The sequence below is a fragment of the Protopterus annectens genome, chromosome 6.part1 (genome assembly GCF_019279795.1).
Source record: "Protopterus annectens isolate FY-2018-M chromosome 6.part1, PAN1.0, whole genome shotgun sequence".
Lineage (NCBI taxonomy): Eukaryota > Metazoa > Chordata > Ceratodontiformes > Protopteridae > Protopterus > Protopterus annectens.
Genome location: NC_056738.1, coordinates 526,696,475 through 526,715,448, shown reverse-complemented (window position 1 = coordinate 526,715,448; position 18,974 = coordinate 526,696,475).

Genomic DNA, 18,974 nt, shown 5'->3' with positions numbered 1-18,974 from the left:
CCTCCAGGAAATAACTCACCTATAATAGAAGGGATTCTACAATGGGCCACAATCAACCTACCCCAAGAAACCATCCTGCTATCAACATCCTCTGTAGTTATATTCCTCCAGGAAATAACTCACCTATAATAGAAGAGATACTACAATGGGCCACAATCAACCTACCCCAAGAAACCATCCTGCTATCAACATCCTCTGTAGTTATATTCATCCAGGAAATAACTCACCTATAATAGAAGGGATACTACAATGGGCCACAATCAACCTACCCCAAGAAACCATCCTGCTATGAACATCCTCTGTAGTTATATTCCTCCAGGAAATAACTCACCTATAATAGAAGGATACTACAATGGGCCACAATCAACCTACCCCAAGAAACCATCCTGCTATGAACATCCTCTGTAGTTATATTCCTCCAGGAAATAACTCACCTGTAATAGAAGGGATACTACAATGGGCCACAATCAACCTACCCCAAGAAACCATCCTGATATCAACATCCTCTGTAGTTATATTCCTCCAGGAAATAACTCACCTATAATAGAAGAGATACTACAATGGGCAGAAATCAACCTACCCCGAGAAACCATCCTGCTATCAACATCCTCTGTAGTTATATTCCTCCAGGAAATAACTCACCTGTAATAGAAGAGATACTACAATGGGCCACACTCAACCTACCCCAAGAAACCATCCTGCTATCAACATCCTCTGTAGTTATATTCCTCTAGGAAATAACTCCCCTACAATAGAGGAGATACTACAATGGGCCACAATCAACCTACCCCAAGAACCCATCCTGCTATCAACATCCTCTGTAGTTATATTCCTCCAGGAAATAACTCACCTATAATAGAAGGGATACTACAATGGGCCACAATCAACTTACCCAAGAAACCATCCTGCTATGAACATCCTCTGTAGTTATATTCCTCCAGGAAATAACTCACCTATAATAGAAGAGATACTACAATGGGCCACAATCAACCTACCCAAGAAACCATCCTGCTATCAACATCCTCTGTAGTTATATTCCTCCAGGAAATAACTCACCTGTAATAGAAGAGATACTACAATGGGCCGCAATCAACCTACCCCAAGAAACCATCCTGATATCAACATCCTCTGCAGTTATATTCCTCCAGGAAATAACTCACCTATAATAGAAGGGATTCTACAATGGGCCACAATCAACCTACCCCAAGAAACCATCCTGATATCAACATCCTCTGCAGTTATATTCCTCCAGGAAATAACTCACCTATAATAGAAGGGATTCTACAATGGGCCGCAATCAACCTACCCCAAGAAACCATCCTGCTATGAACATCCTCTGTAGTTATATTCCTCCAGGAAATAACTCACCTATAATAGAAGGGATAGTACAATGGGCCACAATCAACCTACCCAAACACCATCCTGATATCAACATCCTCTGTAGTTATATTCCTCCAGGAAATAACTCCCCTATAATAGAAGAGATACTACAATGGGCCCCAATCAACCTACCCCAAGAAACCATCCTGCTATCAACATCCTCTGTAGTTATATTCCTCCAGGAAATAATTCACCTATAATAGAAGAGATTCTACAATGGGCCGCAATCAACCTACCCCAAGAAACCATCCTGCTATGAACATCCTCTGTAGTTATATTCCTCCAGGAAATAACTCACCTGTAATAGAAGAGATACTACAATGGGCCACAATCAACCTACCCCAAGAAACCATCCTGCTATGAACATCCTCTGTAGTTATATTCCTCCAGGAACTAACTCACCTATAATACAAGGGATTCTACAATGGGCCACAATCAACCTACCCCAGGAAACCAACCTGCTATCAACATCCTCTGTAGTTATATTCCCCAGGAAATAACTCACCTATAATAGAAGGGATACTGCAATGGGCCACAATCAACCTACCCCAAAAAACCATCCTGCTATGAACATCCTCTGTAGTTATATTCCTCCAGGAAATAACTCACCTATAATAGAAGGGATAGTACAATGGGCCACAATCAACCTACCCCAAACACCATCCTGATACCAACATCCTCTGTAGTTATATTCCTCCAGGAAATAACTCCCCTATAATAGAACAGATACTACAATGGGCCCCAATCAACCTACCCCAAGAAACCATCCTGCTATCAACATCCTCTGTAGTTATATTCCTCCAGGAACTAACTCACCTATAATAGAAGGGATTCTACAATGGGCCACAATCAACCTACCCCAGGAAACCATCCTGCTATCAACATCCTCTGTAGTTATATTCCCCAGGAAATAACTCACCTATAATAGAAGAGATACTACAATGGGCCACAATCAACCTACCCCAAAAAAACATCCTGCTATGAACATCCTCTGTAGTTATATTCCTCCAGGAACTAACTCACCTATAATAGAAGGGATTCTACAATGGGCCACAATCAACCTACCCCAGGAAACCATCCTGCTCTCAACATCCTCTGTAGTTATATTCCCCAGGAAATAACTCACCTATAATAGAAGGGATACTGCAATGGGCCACAATCAACCTACCCCAAAAAAACATCATGCTATGAACATCCTCTGTAGTTATATTCCTCCAGGAAATAACTCACCTATAATAGAAGGGATAGTACAATGGGCCACAATCAACCTACCCCAAACACCATCCTGATACCAACATCCTCTGTAGTTATATTCCTCCAGGAAATAACTCCCCTATAATAGAAGAGATACTACAATGGGCCCCAATCAACCTACCCCAAGAAACCATCCTGCTATCAACATCCTCTGTAGTTATATTCCTCCAGGAAATAGCTAACCTATAATAGAAGAGATTCTACAATGGGCCGCAATCAACCTACCCCAAGAAATCATCCTGCTATGAACATCCTCTGTAGTTATATTCCTCCAGGAAATAACTCACCTATAATAGAAGAGATACTACAATGGGCCACAATCAATCTACCCCAAGAAACCATCCTGCTATGAACATCCTCTTTAGTTATATTCCTCCAGGAACTAACTCACCTATAATAGAAGGGATTCTACAATGGGCCACAATCAACCTACCCCAGGAAACCATCCTGCTATCAACATCCTCTGTAGTTATATTCCCCAGGAAATAACTCACCTATAATAGAAGAGATACTACAATGGGCCACAATCAACCTACCCCAAAAAAACATCCTGCTATGAACATCCTCTGTAGTTATATTCCTCCAGGAACTAACTCACCTATAATAGAAGGGATTCTACAATGGGCCACAGTCAACCTACCCCAAGAAACCATCCTGCTATCAACATCCTCTGTAGTTATATTCCTCCAGGAAATAACTCACCTGTAATAGAAGGGATTCTACAATGGGCCACAGTCAACCTACCCCAAGAAACCATCCTGCTGTGAACATCCTCTGTAGTTATATTCCTCCAGGAAATAACTCACCTATAATAGAAGGGATTCTACAATGGGCCACAGTCAACCTTCCCCAAGAAACCATCCTGCTAGGTGACCTAAACTTAGACTGGCTAGCCTGCAACTCCAACAACCCCTCAAACCATATTAACTTATTTGGATTCTCACAACTAATCCAAGAACCCAGCAGAGTAGACATAAAATCCAATAGAACCTCCATTCTAGATTGGACACTAGTTAATATCGCCACAGAAAATGATCATGTGGGCTGCTTACCTGATACATTGAGTGACCACTGCCCCACATTCCTCCTTCGTAAACAGGCAAAAATACCCAAACCCATGCTATTCAAGGAGACTAGGAATGAGCACAAAGTCAGTCCACAAACTCTTAACAGTATGCTCCAGCAACAGGACTGGAATCCACTAAAAACTCTACCTTTAGACCAGGCAGTTGATTTGTTTTAATACTACTTTTATGAATGTACAAAATATACTAGCTCCCATCAGGAAACTCAGGACTAAAGTTAACTATGCCCCATGGCTAAATAGGACAACAAAAGCCTTAATAAAAGCCAGGGACAATGCCTGGAAAAACTGGAAAAAGAATAACACTATCCAAGACAGACAGAAATATCATGAACTATGAAATAAAACCAAACCCCAAACAAAAGTAGATAAAAAGAACTACTTAGACATCCAAAATAAGCACTCTAGAAACCCTCAAAAGCTCTGCAGGCAATCAATACCCTTATAAAACCTGGCAAAACCACCACCCCATCTCCCAACAATTCTGATAATGATAGCATAGCTTCGGAATTCAACCATCACTTCACAGAATTTATCCTTACACTGTCTGTCCAACTATCCAACAAGAACACTAAAACCACCCCAACTGTAGAACAAACTAACATACCCACCTTCACACTCTCACCTGTACCAACCTCTTCAGTTAAAAAGCTACTCTCTAAACTAAAACCTACCACACTCGCAGTAGACGGTTTACCCACAAATGTTCTAAAATTAGCTGCAGAATCACTAGCCTACCCTGTCTCAATTCTTATAAACTGCTCTATATAAGAAACCTACATACCCCATCTATGGAAAGTGTCACATATAATTCCCCTTCACAAAGGCGGAAACTCCTATGAACTATCAAACTACCGGCCAATTGCTATCTTGTCCCCCTTTTCCAAGCTTCTGGAGAAATGTATTCACACCCAGGTAATGCACTTCTTACCCTCACATAACCTCATCTCCCTCACACAGCATGGTTTCCACCAAAACCATAACACAATCACTGCCCTACTCTCCTTTACCAATCAGATTAACCATCTAAGAAACAACAACAAATTTGTCTCAGCCATATTCCAAGATCTATCAAAAGCATTTGATATGGTCTCCCATAACCTACTCTTAGACATTCTGTCAACCTTATCCTTCACCCCCTCTACTACTTCATGATTTAGAAGCTATCTATCTGACAGAAAACAATCAGTTAAATGGCAAAGTACACTATCACCTCTATTACCAACTACTATAGGCATCCCACAAGGATCAATACTGGGTCCTCTACTATTCACCATTTTCACTAACAAACTACATACTTCTACCCTGCATGGATCACTTATACAGTATGCAGATGACTCCACCCTAATCTGCTCAGCCCCATCCATAACCACTCTTCAAAAGCTTACCCAAGAATCCTTCTGCTCTGTGGAACAATGGATTACTGATGTCCAACTCATTCTAAACCCCAACAAGACCAAATTACTCCTTTTTACCCCCAATAAATCCAAATCCACACCTCCTACCTTTGCTATCACCTCCAACAATGGGACCACAATCTCCCCCTCCCCTCACACTAAGCTGCTCGGGGTTGAAATAGATAACAATCTAAACTTTAATGTCCATATCTCACAAACCATCACAAAGGTACATAAGAAACTAGGAACCCTATACAAACACAAACAGTTCCTTTCGGACCAAGCTAGAATCTCCTTAGCCCAAACCATCTCTTTTCTACCCTAATGCATGCATCACCAATCCTAATTCATATCAAGAAAACAGACCTAAACAAACTAGAGTCATGTTACAATAAAATTGCAAAATTCACTAACTCCACTTTTAGAAGTCATCACTGTCTTGCCCTGAAGCAACTACAGTGGTTAGAACTCCCTCAGCTAATTAGCTATCACCAATTAGTCCTCACCTTCAAAATAATAAGGAACCCTCAGAAACCCCAGCCCTAAACCAACTTCTAAACCAATATTCTGCAAATCACCCTCTACACTCATCCAACAAAACCCTGCTCTGCATAACCAAAGCCAATAACACTGCAGGGAAACGTCTGTTCTCCCACACCACTGCTAGAGAATGGAATAACCTCCCCCAAAGTATCTCCTCTGCACCATCCATCTCACATTTCAAGACATCACTAAAGTCACACCTCTTGCAATCATGGTTCTGTCTCTGTATCGCATAAAATCTTTTCTGCTCTCCTCCTAACTTGCCACACCTCATCTCCTCACTGCTTACCTCAGCTATTCTGTACTACTCAAATGCTCCCTATCAGGAACTACTATCCTACAAACTATTTCTCTCGCTATGACATATCTCCCGAATAGCATTATTTTCCAGATTCCATTCCTTCATTTTTATGCTTTGTACTACCAATAGGCAATTCAAAGTTTTGCTATCTATATACCAAGCTTGCTCAAATCAAACTAAGGTACAAAAAATCTCCTTGATTGTATATATGCCACTGTATAGAGATTTTCTGTCATTTGTGGATTATGTGTTGTCATATAAAGACTTGGAGCTCTGATTGTATATATGCCTCTGTACAGAATTTATTTTGTCATTTGTTGTATTTGTACTGTTATGTTATGGAGCTTTTCTCACCGGGCCTTCGCTGTAAATGGACTTTGTTCCAGTCTGACTTTCCCGTTAAATGTAAAATAAATAAAATAAATAAAAATAAAATAAAAATCATTCTGGGTGATGGTAGGATGCTGCTCAGGGCTAGGGTCGTACCTGCCTGGGCTACATAATCCGAGAGCTCCTCCATGTCTCTTTTCATGTAGTCCAGGGAGGTAGGTCTCAGGTCATTCACACCCACATGTACAATGACAGAGTCATATTTGTACCTGTTGTTGAGGGACCTGAGTGTGGGCGTTATATGGCGCATCCTGGCACCTAACAGGCAGCTGATTGTTACTTTCTCCTTATTTAACCTAATTAGTGTAATCCGCGGTGGTGCAGTGGTAGCGTTGTTGCCTCACAGCAAAAGGTTCTCCTGTTCGATTCTTGGCTGGAGTGTGGGGAGTGCCTTCTGTGTGGAGTCTGCATGTCCTCCCCGCGATTGGATGGGCATTCGAAAGACAGCCGTAAATGGGTGTGCCTTCATTGAAGGTTGGATGTTGAGCTGGCACAACGGCGTTCATGAAAATCTACTGCCAATCATTAGCGGACCGGAGTTCCGCTGTGGTGACCCCTAACCGGGATACGCCAAAAGACAAACAACAACAACAAGTGGGACATCAGTGTGCCTCATTATCGAGTCACCTATGACTAGTGTGCTGGGCATGCTGTTTTGCCTTAGGGGCTTTGGTTGAGTGGCACACTGTTTAGAAGAGTTATGTGTCTCGTGATTAGTGTTGTGTTGTGGTTGTCGAGTGCGTTTCTGCCTTTGAGGTCTCTGCTGTTTTGGTAGATTTTTATTGAGAGTCTCCACGAAGGTGGGTGTGTGGTTTGTGTTTTTATGTGAAGGAGGTGCTGGTGTGTGTTTTGGAGGGCTATGTGTTCCATGTAGTCTGGTGCAAGTGTTGACCTTCTCCTCTTGATCAGCTATTCCAGTCTTGGCTGGAGACTGTGTGGCTTCCAATTTGGATATATAAGTGCATCTCTCGCAAGTCTGAGTGTTGGGAGGTAAGAGGAGAGGGTTGTCAGTGTACATGAGGCAGTTGCTACATGGCCTCAGGATGCCCAAGTTCACCAGGTTAATATGAGAAAGCACAGGGAACTGACCTTTAGACACACCTGGAGGGGTGGACATTAATAATAAGTACTGGAGCTGTTTCCTTCTAGAACGTGTAGTGCTGGTAGCACTTTTGTGTGCTACAATATTTGCTACAAGAAGTCTGGCATGGTAAAGTGCTAGACTAATAAGCTAGTAAAAGTGCCGGAGAGGAGAGAACGAGCAGATCTAGGGGAAAAATTGAAGAGCAGACTTTGGCACCTCTCAGAACCTTACAAACAGTCCTGGATACAGCAAATCTGTATCTGGACTAGACTAGTTACAGGAAAGGCGGGAAACAAGTGCAACACGGGCTTTAAAAACAGAAAGTTGAAAGAGATGGAAAAATTCCCAAACGGCCAATAAACTACAAATTCTGGGCCAGAAACCACTCCTCTTGTGGTAGATAGGCTACCTAGTGCTTACAACTCTCACTGATAAGCTAAAAGGCTACCCTCCAACACAGAAAGGCTTGGGGGGCTCAGAAGCTTACATACAGTCCTGGATTACAGCAAATCTATATCTGGAATAGACTAGTTACAGGAAAGGCAGGAAAAGTGCAAATGCAGGCTTTTAGACCAAAAAGTTGAAGGAGATGGAAAAAACTACCCAAACGGCCAATAAACTACAATTTCTGGGCCAGAAGCCACTCATCTTGTGGTAGATAGGCTACCTAGTGCTTATCACTCCCACTGACACGCTAGAAGGCTTCCCTCCAACACAGAGAGCCTTGGGGGGTTCAGAAGCTTACAAACAGCCCTGAATACAGCAAATCTGTAAATAGACTAGACTAGTTACAGGAAAGGCAGGAAACAAGCTTAGAATTATTATTATTTTTTTTTTGTTACAGAAAAGCAGCTAAAACAGCATTAAAAACAATTCAAGTGCAGTGCAAGTTAGCACACTTGAGTGAGTAGCACTAGCAAAGCAATTTATTCAAACTGTATTCTGAACTGAATTCAGTTATTGTTTAATTCAAACCTGAACAGTTAAAAAGTGCCAAAAATATACTTATTAGCTGAGAAGCACACTCAGTCAGAACACAAAGTAAAGTGGAAAGGGAGAAAGGAGAAACAGAAGATAATTCAAGGTTAAGGGCCTAAGTGGGTTGGCCTACTCAAATGTTCTCTCTGTATTAGGTAGAATGAGCTAATGACTCTAGACTGGGATAGAGCTGAACAGATGGGACTGGTAGGAGTGTCTGAAATCAAAATATGATCTCACTGTACTCGGTTGAGTGAGCAAATGAGATGGAACCAGGAGGAGTGTTCAAACACAAATTTACAGGAGGGACAGGCAATTCCAAAGCCACCAAGATTTAATACCACAACAAGAACAGGGAGGGAAGGCAGGAAACTAACTGCAGAGAGACAGAGAGATCACAATAGTCAGTGAAACAAATAAATACACAGAAAAATAAAATGCAGTACTATCTTTAACACAGTATTCAATAAAACAAATAAATAAACAGAAAAAATAAAATACAGTACTATCTTATAACACTGCAAGTTTGTACTTATCTCAGCTTGTAATAAAGTTGATGTAGGTATATAACAGCTAACCAAACAGCTCAAATATTCAGCTATTCAGCAGAAATAAATTCAGAGATAAGTGACTAAGACTTATAAGCACAGAGAAACCCCCTAGGCTAAGAGTTCAATACCAAATATCAATGAAGTGAGAATAATAACCCCGACTTACTGCAGAGAGACAGAGAGATCACAATATTCAGGGAAGCAAATAAATACACATAAAATAAAATGCAGTACTATCTTTAACACAATATTCAATGAAACAAAATAAACAGAAAAAATAAAATGCAGTACTATCTTATAACACTGCAAGTTTGTACTTATCTTAGCTTGTAATAAAGTTGATGTAGGTATATAACAGCTAACCAAACAGCTCAAATATTCAGCTATTCAGCAGAAATAAATTCACAGATAAGTGACTAAGACTTATAAGCACAGAGGAAAATGATGGAGGACAGACACGAATTTCAGAAAAAGGTAATGAAACCAAAACCAAAGACTTAGTGGTAAACTTATCACAATATTGCTTGACTGATAATGAAAGGTCTTTGCTTAATCATGGCCTTTCATTTATACCCTCGAAGTCAGCAGATATCACTGACATTATTTTAGATATAAAAATGTTTATTCGGAAAGTTAGTTTAAATTTAATGTTTGGTAATACAAAGACAGGCAATAGAAATGTGTTTTCTAAACCTTCTATCTTTGTACCATAGGGATATCCTCTATTAGAGACGTTTAAAAAAGCCTGTGAGCATGATTTTTTTGAATTGTACAAATCAAATAGTAAATCTGAATTTTACAATTTAACTTATGATGAGTTTCAATCGATAAGAAAGTTACAAGACAATAGAGCGATAGTTATTAGGCAGGCTGATAAGGGTGGTGCCATTGTAGTGTTGGACACTGAAATGTATGCAACTAATATGAAGAATATGTTGGGTGAAGTTGAAACTTATCAAATATTGAATGGAGCTATGTTAAATAAATTGATCAACAAAGTGCAATCTTAGCTATATGATATGCTTTTATGTCACACAATTGATGGTGATTTGTATAAGTATTTACTAGTTGAGAATCCCCTTATTCCCACCTTAAGAGGACTTCCTAAGGTGCATAAAACCTTTATTAATCCACCCATGAGACCTATAGTCTCGGGTGGTGGTTGACTCACGGAACCGGCTTCTATATTTATTGAGAAGCAACTTCGACCAGTTGTAAATGAGACTATTTCTATATTGAGAGATACACAAGATTTTCTGGAAAGTTATGGTGACTATATTTTGAATAATGAAGAGGCATATGCTGACTTATTGGTCACATTAGATGTAGTTTTTCTCTTTACCTCAATTCCAAATAATACAGGAATGGAATTTCTGAGACTATTTTTGATTGAGAAAGGGATATCCAGGAGTTCCATCATTAAGATTCTAGCTTTACTTGACTTAGTATTAAGTAACAATGTGTTTCTATATGAGAATGTTTATTATCTACATAAAAAAAGGTGTTGTGATGGGCACCCCATGCGCGAACTCTTATGCCAACCTGGTGTTGGCATATTGGGAAAGTACGTATGTTTTGTCAAATGTTATATTTAACAAACACATAAAATTCTACAAATGTTTTGTAGATGACGTGTTTTTGACATGGAAAGGCACAGAAATGGAGTTGAATGACTTCATTGAATATATTAATGGTACTACAGATTTCTTGAGATTTGAACAGAAACACTCTTATGAGAAGATGGAATTCTTGGATGTTCAGGTAACTAAGAAGAATGGGGAGATACATTCTGAAATATATAGGAAACCATGTTGGAAAAATGATATGTTACATAGAAATAGTATGCATCCTCAGCAATTATATCACAATATAGTGAAAGGCCAGACCTTGAGGATGTCACGCCTCACTACGTGATGATAGTTACAACAAGAAACAAGAGATGTTAGTGAATAATTTAATATCAAGAGGATATAGTAAACATGAAGTTGAAGTTGTCTGCGAAATGAATGACTCAATAAGGAAAGGAAAAGGGAGACCATATTTATACAAAAATGGTGGGAGCATAAATAAAAACAAAAATAAAAACAAAAATCAACGAAATAATGAGAATAGAGTAGTAATTCCTTATACGAATATGAATAAAGGAATTAGAGGAATAATAGAAAAGAATTGGGGGATACTTACTACACATGAGAAAATAGTTGAAATAGTAGGCCGAAAACCTCGTTTTTCATATAAAAATACGAAGTCACTTAAGAGGCTACTATGCTATGAAGATAGTAACAACAAGAGCACATTAGTGAAATCAAATAGACAGGGTACACTACCTTGTAGAAGTTGCAATCATTGTTTATATATGTCAGGAAATTATTATTTTGTACATCCAGATACAAACTATAAATACAAGTTTAATTTTTATGCTGACTGTAAGTCAAGGAATTTAATATACATAGCTGTCTGCCAGACATGCTTATGTCTCTATGTAGGAAAAATGAATAGGAGCCTTAGGGAACGGGTTAGAGAGCATGTTTATGTAATAAATAGAGAAGATGAACATAATGCCCTAGCCCGGCATGTTTTAGATAAAGGTATGACACATAAATTTAAATTTAGTGTTTTAGAATTGATTGGGGTAACAAATAGGTCGGGAGATATAAAGAACTACACTGAGGAACGTGAAAACAGATGGATAATAAGATTACAAAGTTACAGGGGACATGGTCTAAATGAAAGAGTAACTTTAAAACCATTTTTAGCAGCACGCCCCTATGCTCATTAGGATTTGAGTAGTTCTATATGCATATATGAGTTGTTGTGTTCTTCTATATATATTTTTGATATGTATTGCATAGTTATGTGTTTATACAGTTTTGCATATTGTTTTATACATTTTTACATATATATATATTTTAACATATGATCATATTCATGTTTTTTTAATATATGTCTTTTATATATGCGTGGAGAGTACGTATTTGATGTTGTGAATATGTGACTGTTGCTTTTAGAATGGAAACGGTTTTATGATGATGTGATTGATTAATTGAATAGAAGGTGCATTATGTTATTATTTAAGTGTGATTAGAGTTGCCAGTAGTTGTAAAAGTCTGATGAAGTGTTGTAAAATGTGAAAGCGCTTACTTTGGCTACTGCAGTTAATAAATTGTGTTCCTGGTGTATTTCGTGCTGTGGCGAGCCTCATTCTGTTTGTTTTCGAGTTATCACATTGAATCTGAGGAGGCTCCTAACTCAGAAGCTGTTTTGTTTGATTTTCTCATTAATAAATTCAGAGATAAGTGACTAAGACTTATAAGCACAGAGAAACCCTCTAGGCTAAGAGTTCAACACCGAATATCAATGAAGTAAGAATAACCTCCACTTACTGCAGAGAGACAGAGAGAGAGAGCACAATATTTAGTGAGGCAAATAAATATACAGAAAAATAAAATGCAGTACTATCTTTAACACAATATTCAATGAAACAAATAAACAGAAAAAATAAAATGCAGTACTATCTTATAACACTGTAAGTTTGTACTTATCTCAGCTTGTAATAAAGTTGATGTAGGTATATAACAGCTAACCAAACAGCTCAAATATTCAGCTATTCAGCAGAAATAAAAATTATGTCATTAGAATTCTCTATATAGAATGTTTTTCGAACTGTATTAGAATTCTGTATCTGTCTGCAGATGTCTGTTTAGAACTCTAACTCTAGAATAATGTGCTCAGATTTCTGTCCTGAATTTGCAGTAATTAGCACTGAAATGCGAACTGTCCTGTCCCATTGAACTAATTTACACTGCAGTGCTGAGTATCAATTCACAGTCATCCAGATTCCCTCATAGGCAAGATTTCATTCCTCAGGAGTTTGCATGATTATGAATTCCTTCACTGTACACTTGGAAAAAGTGCGCAACAGAGCACCTACTACCTGTGCTATAGTGCAGGCACTGTGATGAACACATACAGGTACTGTTCTATGAACACACACACACACACATGCGCGCTCACACGCACACACACACACACACACACACACACACACACACACACACACACACACACACACACACACACACATACACACACACACACACACACACACACACACACACACGCATAGACTCCCATTCACACAGAGTGCTACTTATTTCCATCATCTCCATTGGCTTCTCCATGCAGGAAGAAGTGGTTCCAATCCACTCTGCAGGAATTCCCATGATTGAAAGGCATAGGTGTGCCCACAAAAATGTGCACACTTACCTATGGGACCCTGTGCTGCAGTTGCATAGGTTGAGTATCTATCCCAGACTTTGCAAGCACTGTAACTGAGCAGCATGTTAGAAAGGACATTTATATAGATCTCTCCCACATATTACTGCATTTGCATGTGACACTTTGAAACTTGCTGCCTATGGTGCAGAGAAGTGATCCTTTGCAGGGAGAGGGTTTATCAATCAGAAGAGTCTTGTAGAGTATGCAATGTAGTTTGTGCTCATATTTCATACTTTACATGTCAGTGAATACTACCCCCACCCTGTGTTTAGAATCATGCTATAGAATTCTCACTGTAGAATTCTGTACCTAACATTATTTGCTGAAAATTTTATCCACAGAATTCTATCTGCAGAATTCTACTTGTAACATTTTGTATTTAAAATTCTGTGTTTAGAACTGTGTTTTAGTTACTCTATAAGTACAAATGTTTGGATTTTGATCTGTAGAATTCTTTGCTTAGAATACTATCTATAGAATTATGTGTTTAGAATTGCATGTTTAGGATTACATCTGTAGAATTCTATAGGCAGCATTTATTATTTAATATTCATTGTTTAGAGTTCTACATTTTGAACTCCTGTAGAAAGATGTCTTTAGAGTTTTAATTGTAAATCTCTGTGTCTAGAATTTTAGCTGTAGAATGTGTTTTATATTCCATCTGTAAAATGTTATACTTAGAGTTTTGTCTTTAGAATCCTGAGTGCAGAGCTCTCTGCTTGGAATGACATCTCCGTAACTTTGTAAATAGGATTTTTTGTTTAGAATTTGAGATGTATAATAGCACTTTAACATTCTATTTACAGAATCATATACAGTATGTACAACTTTTTTTTTTTGGAATTCTATCTGTTGAATTTTCTGCTTAGAATTTTGTGTTTGGATTATATTTGTAGAACTTTGTGAAATTCTGTGATTAAAAAGTAAGGTGTAGAATTCTTAAAGTTTATCCATAGAGTTATAGATGTAAAACTACACTTAAAAGACTGTTTGAAATTCTGTGTTTAGATATCTTTGTTATGCACTGTATCTATAAAATTCTGTTGATTTTTGCATTTAGAATTCTATTTTTATGAGCATGTCAGCATAATTTGAGTCTAGGATTGTATCTGCAGAATTGTGTGTCTACAATTCCAGCTATTGGGTTTAGTCTGTAGAGTTTAATTAATAGAATGCTATTTTAGACTTCTCTTTAGAATTCTTTTAGTACAATTCTAGCTATTATTTTATCTGTGAATTTCCATGTTTAACATTCTACCTATGAAATTCTATGTCTAGAATTCTTTGTCTTTTTTAGAATTCTGTGTTCACAATTATAACTGCAGAATTCTGGATTTATGATTGTCTACAGGACTCTATGTTTATTACTAAGTATAAAATTCTATGTGTAAAATGCTGCGTTTAGAATTCTATCCATAGTATTCTCTGTTTAGAATTCTTTCTATAATATATTCAATCCATAGATTTCTACCTGTAAAATCCAATGTAATTAATGGGGAATGCATTTGAAAAATGTTGCAGATTTTTATTTACATTTTTGTCTTCAAAGTTCTCTGTTTTGAATTCTACCTGTACTATTTTGTGTTTAGAATTTTGTCTGTAGAAATCTGCTATTTGTAGAATTCAGGCTATAAAATTTGGTATTTTGAATGATATATTTAGAGCTCTCTGATTAGAATTTGATCTGTATCATTCTATTTTCAGATTTCTACCCATGAAATTTTATGTTTAAAATTCTATGTATACAATTGTATTGGTAAACATGTTTTCCAATTATACCTATAACATTTTGTGTCTAGAATTCTGTCTGCTAAATGCCCTGTTCAGAGTTCCGTTGTCTGCATTACAATTTTATTCTGTAAGAAGTCGTCAGTTATCATTTTGTGGGTAGTGTTCAGTATTTCAAATTCTTCTTGCAGAATTCTGTATTTAGAATTATATACATAGTATTATTTGTTTAGAATTATGTCTGTAGAAATATGTCTGCCAAATACTGCTGTACAATTCAAGCTGAAAAATTCTAATTTTAATATTTATCTGTAGAAGTTTATGTGAAGACTCCTATTTAGAGATCCTCAGCATTCTCATTTTTTATTTCTATCTATAGGATTAAATTTACATAATTATTTCAGTGCAATTATCTGTTACATTATTTTTGTAGAATTATATTTTCCATCAGTAGGATTCTGTGTGTAGAATTCTATCTGTAAAGGTCTGTGTGTATAATTCTGTATTTAGAACTTTAGTTGTAAAAGAGTTAGTAACTATAGATGTAGAATTATACAAGAAGACCTCAGTATTTAAATATATCTATACAATTCTGCATTTAGGATTTAAAACTCTATGTTTATAATTCCATCTGTAGAATTATGTGTTTATAATTTTATCCACATAGATCAATGCATAGAATTCTACTCATACAGTTTTGTGCTTGGAATTATGTCTGTAAAATTCTGTATCTAGAATTATTTGTTTACCAACCTGTGTTTAGAATACATATAAGGCCAGATTCTAAAAGAGTTGATTCTGAAAGGCATGTTCTCAGTCCAAGCAACTTACTTCAGAGTAAAGCCTATCTATAAACAGGCTTACAAAGAAAGCCACATTCCAAAACACCTGCTCTCAGCATTAGTAGTCACTTATCTTGAGAGCAAGTATTTTGGAATCGGGCCCATAGAGTCATTTATATATAATTCTAGCTCTAATTCTATCTGTAAAATCTTCTAGGGGCAGGTGTTGCTACTAGGTTACAGGGTTATAGAGCTACAGTCCTCTAAGTTTTCAATAAAATAGGCTTCTACAAAAAGTACTTTATTATTATTTGCTGCTTGCTGCTTCTCAATCATATCTTATATTACAAGCAACCATCCTTCTGAGCATGAGTTAGGGTTACACCTCAGTAAATAAGTTTAAAAGAAAAATCTGCTGGGCTATGTGTTAAATCAGCACAGTGAAAATGTTATTTCATTCAAGCTGATGGGCTAATACAAATACAAATGCTTCTTTGCCATAAAGATTCAAGCTGTTAATACCTGCCGCCATCACCTCCTGGCAGATTTCATGAAACTAAAATGAAGCTATTACTTGATGGTTGGTAAGTAAGATGTAGCAGCCAGTCTAAGTGAACCACACTGTTTCCTTGACTGCAACAATTCTTGGAATGACTACAATGATCTTTCCCCACCAGCTGCTCAAATTCTGCATTACACTGATTACAGCATTGAACTTAGTAACCAGGATCATAGCTAAGTTCAAAGCACCTACAGGTAACCTTGGTGAGGTTATCCTACTAGTGGATGAAGCTTGAACTATCAGCCTTTGAATGCTTGAGCTTCAACTTGCTGGTCATTGGAGTTCCTCCCTAGGGGTCCAAATGGAGAGATGATAAAATCAGCAAGCAAAGGACAGTAGTATCGCTAGAACTGAATTCATTCTCAGGCCTTGGTTAGTACCTTCACAAGGTGAGCCTTGTTTTTACAAAATCTCAGCAAGACAACACTGCTATATAGACTGTATTTTATATAGCATATATCATGGACAGAGGTAGGTTAAAAATAAAAAAGATAGCTGGGTGCACTAGTCCCAGGATAAAAAAGTGCCTAATCCTGGTAGGCTCACTGGTGCCAGGACTGGAAAAAATGACAGTGTAGAGCCCTCAAGACAAAGAAATATTCCTACAATGGGTTTAGGCCAGGCTCGGGGGGGAAGATGCCCTCCCTGTTGTAGAAGGAAGTAGTAGTCCACAAAAACTGACAGGGCAAAAAAGAGCCATAAAGATGATAGAGTGTACTATTTAGGATAAGGAAGAAATCCATTGTTACTATTATGCAAGAAGCCCAGAATTTCCAGGCAGAAGATGCACAAAAAGATTAAGAGAAAAATTAAAGGAAAGAAAAATACTTGCACAAGAAAAACTGTCAAAAGTTTCAAATGCAAATTTGCGTTCATTAATGCAACATATTCATGAAAAGCATTACACAGACCAAGAAACATTGGGCCATTTGGAAAAAGAAGTGATTGAGGAAATGTGAAAATATAAAGAACAAAGTCTAGAGATTTTTGAAAGTTATGAAAAAGAAATATGGACATGGAAAGAAAGGGAGATTTGATATGGAGCACTATTTTAACAAAGCAAGAAAACAAATTAATTAATACAAAAAAGCAGCTCCAAAGATATTCAAAGAAAATTAAAGGCAAAGGCACCCAGATATGGAAAAATTCACAATAAAAAAATAAGATCACAAAGGAGGAATGTAGACCAGAAGATTAGTAAAGTACAGATTAAAAAAATAGAAGCTGAAGTTATGGAATACCTGCAAAGTAAAGGATTTAGTGTAGAAAGTCTAACACAGGTTATGTCAAGGCATGATGGAACAACAAGTCCCCCAAGTAAGGAGAAACAGGAGGAGCAGGGAGACATCTGAAGAAGAAATATGGACATGGGAAAGAAAAAGAGAGTTAATATGGTGTAATATTTATGCAAAGGAGAAAGCAATGCTAATTAATACAAAAAAGCAGCACCAAAGATATATGAAGAGAAATACAGGCAAAGGCATCCAGATATGGAAAATTTTATAATAAATAAAGGGAGAAAGTAGAAAAGGGGATTAGTAATGGAGAAGTTAAAGAAACTGAAGTTATGGATTATCTGCAAAGTAAAGGATTTAATGTGGAAAATCTAACTTTGATAACATCATAGTATGATAGAATAATGAATTCCCAATTTAAGGAGAAACCAGTGGAGCAGGAAGCATCTGATCAGTTGCCATATGAAGATACTTTGGAGCCTTCAGCAGGAAACCAGTACAAAAGTTCATTTGGAGTTGCACAGCAAGTGAAAGGACAGGAAACTCTGCTAACTTGGATGCAGTCAATGTTGTGGAGTGATAGGCCAGTGTGTTCACATATGAAAGAATAGCAGATGACACAGGGTGAAGTTGAAGAGAATATAGGATTGGAAGATTTTCTGGAACTTTCTGTAGAATGCCCACAGGAAACGGAGAACAGAGAATGTACCCTTACTTTAGAGGAAAATGATCTAAGAGAATTGCTTGATTTAATAGAGATGGATAGACATATTAAGATCAATAAAAGAAATAGACTACAGAAAGTCAGTGAGACCCCAAATGTTAGAAGTTTGATAAAATAAATGAACACAGTAGTCAAGACTATTCACTGAAACTCATGTGACATAACAGAAGTAAATCAGAGTATATTACTGTGCAGCTAAATTAATAACAGATAAAATCGTACCACAAAAACATAGGGCAGTAAGGGAAAGGAAGGGGTGAAATCAAATGCCATTGTGGAAGTATCAAATAGAAAAAACTATAAAGCAATCAAGAAAAGAAGTATCACTGTTAAAAGAGTACAGAGGAGGAAACAAATCAACAAAAATACGTAGAAAGATGTGATAAAAGCAATGTGCAGTATCAGGACAGACCAGGATCTACTGCACACTATTGCAAATATTAAACTGTAGATATCAGCATAGACAGAAAAACTTAAAAGATATACAGATACATATACAGGAAAGGTACAAAATAAGCAATTTATTGGTGACCCAAAAAAAGTTTTATAGAAAACTGGGAAACAAGCCAAAAGGAATAGAAACACCATCAAAAAAAGAAGAAATATACACATTTTTGAGAAATTATCCATGAAGATCCTGTAGAACATAACAAAGATGCTGAATGGATAGATGTAAAAGAAAGAATAAGAAGTTCAAATGTAT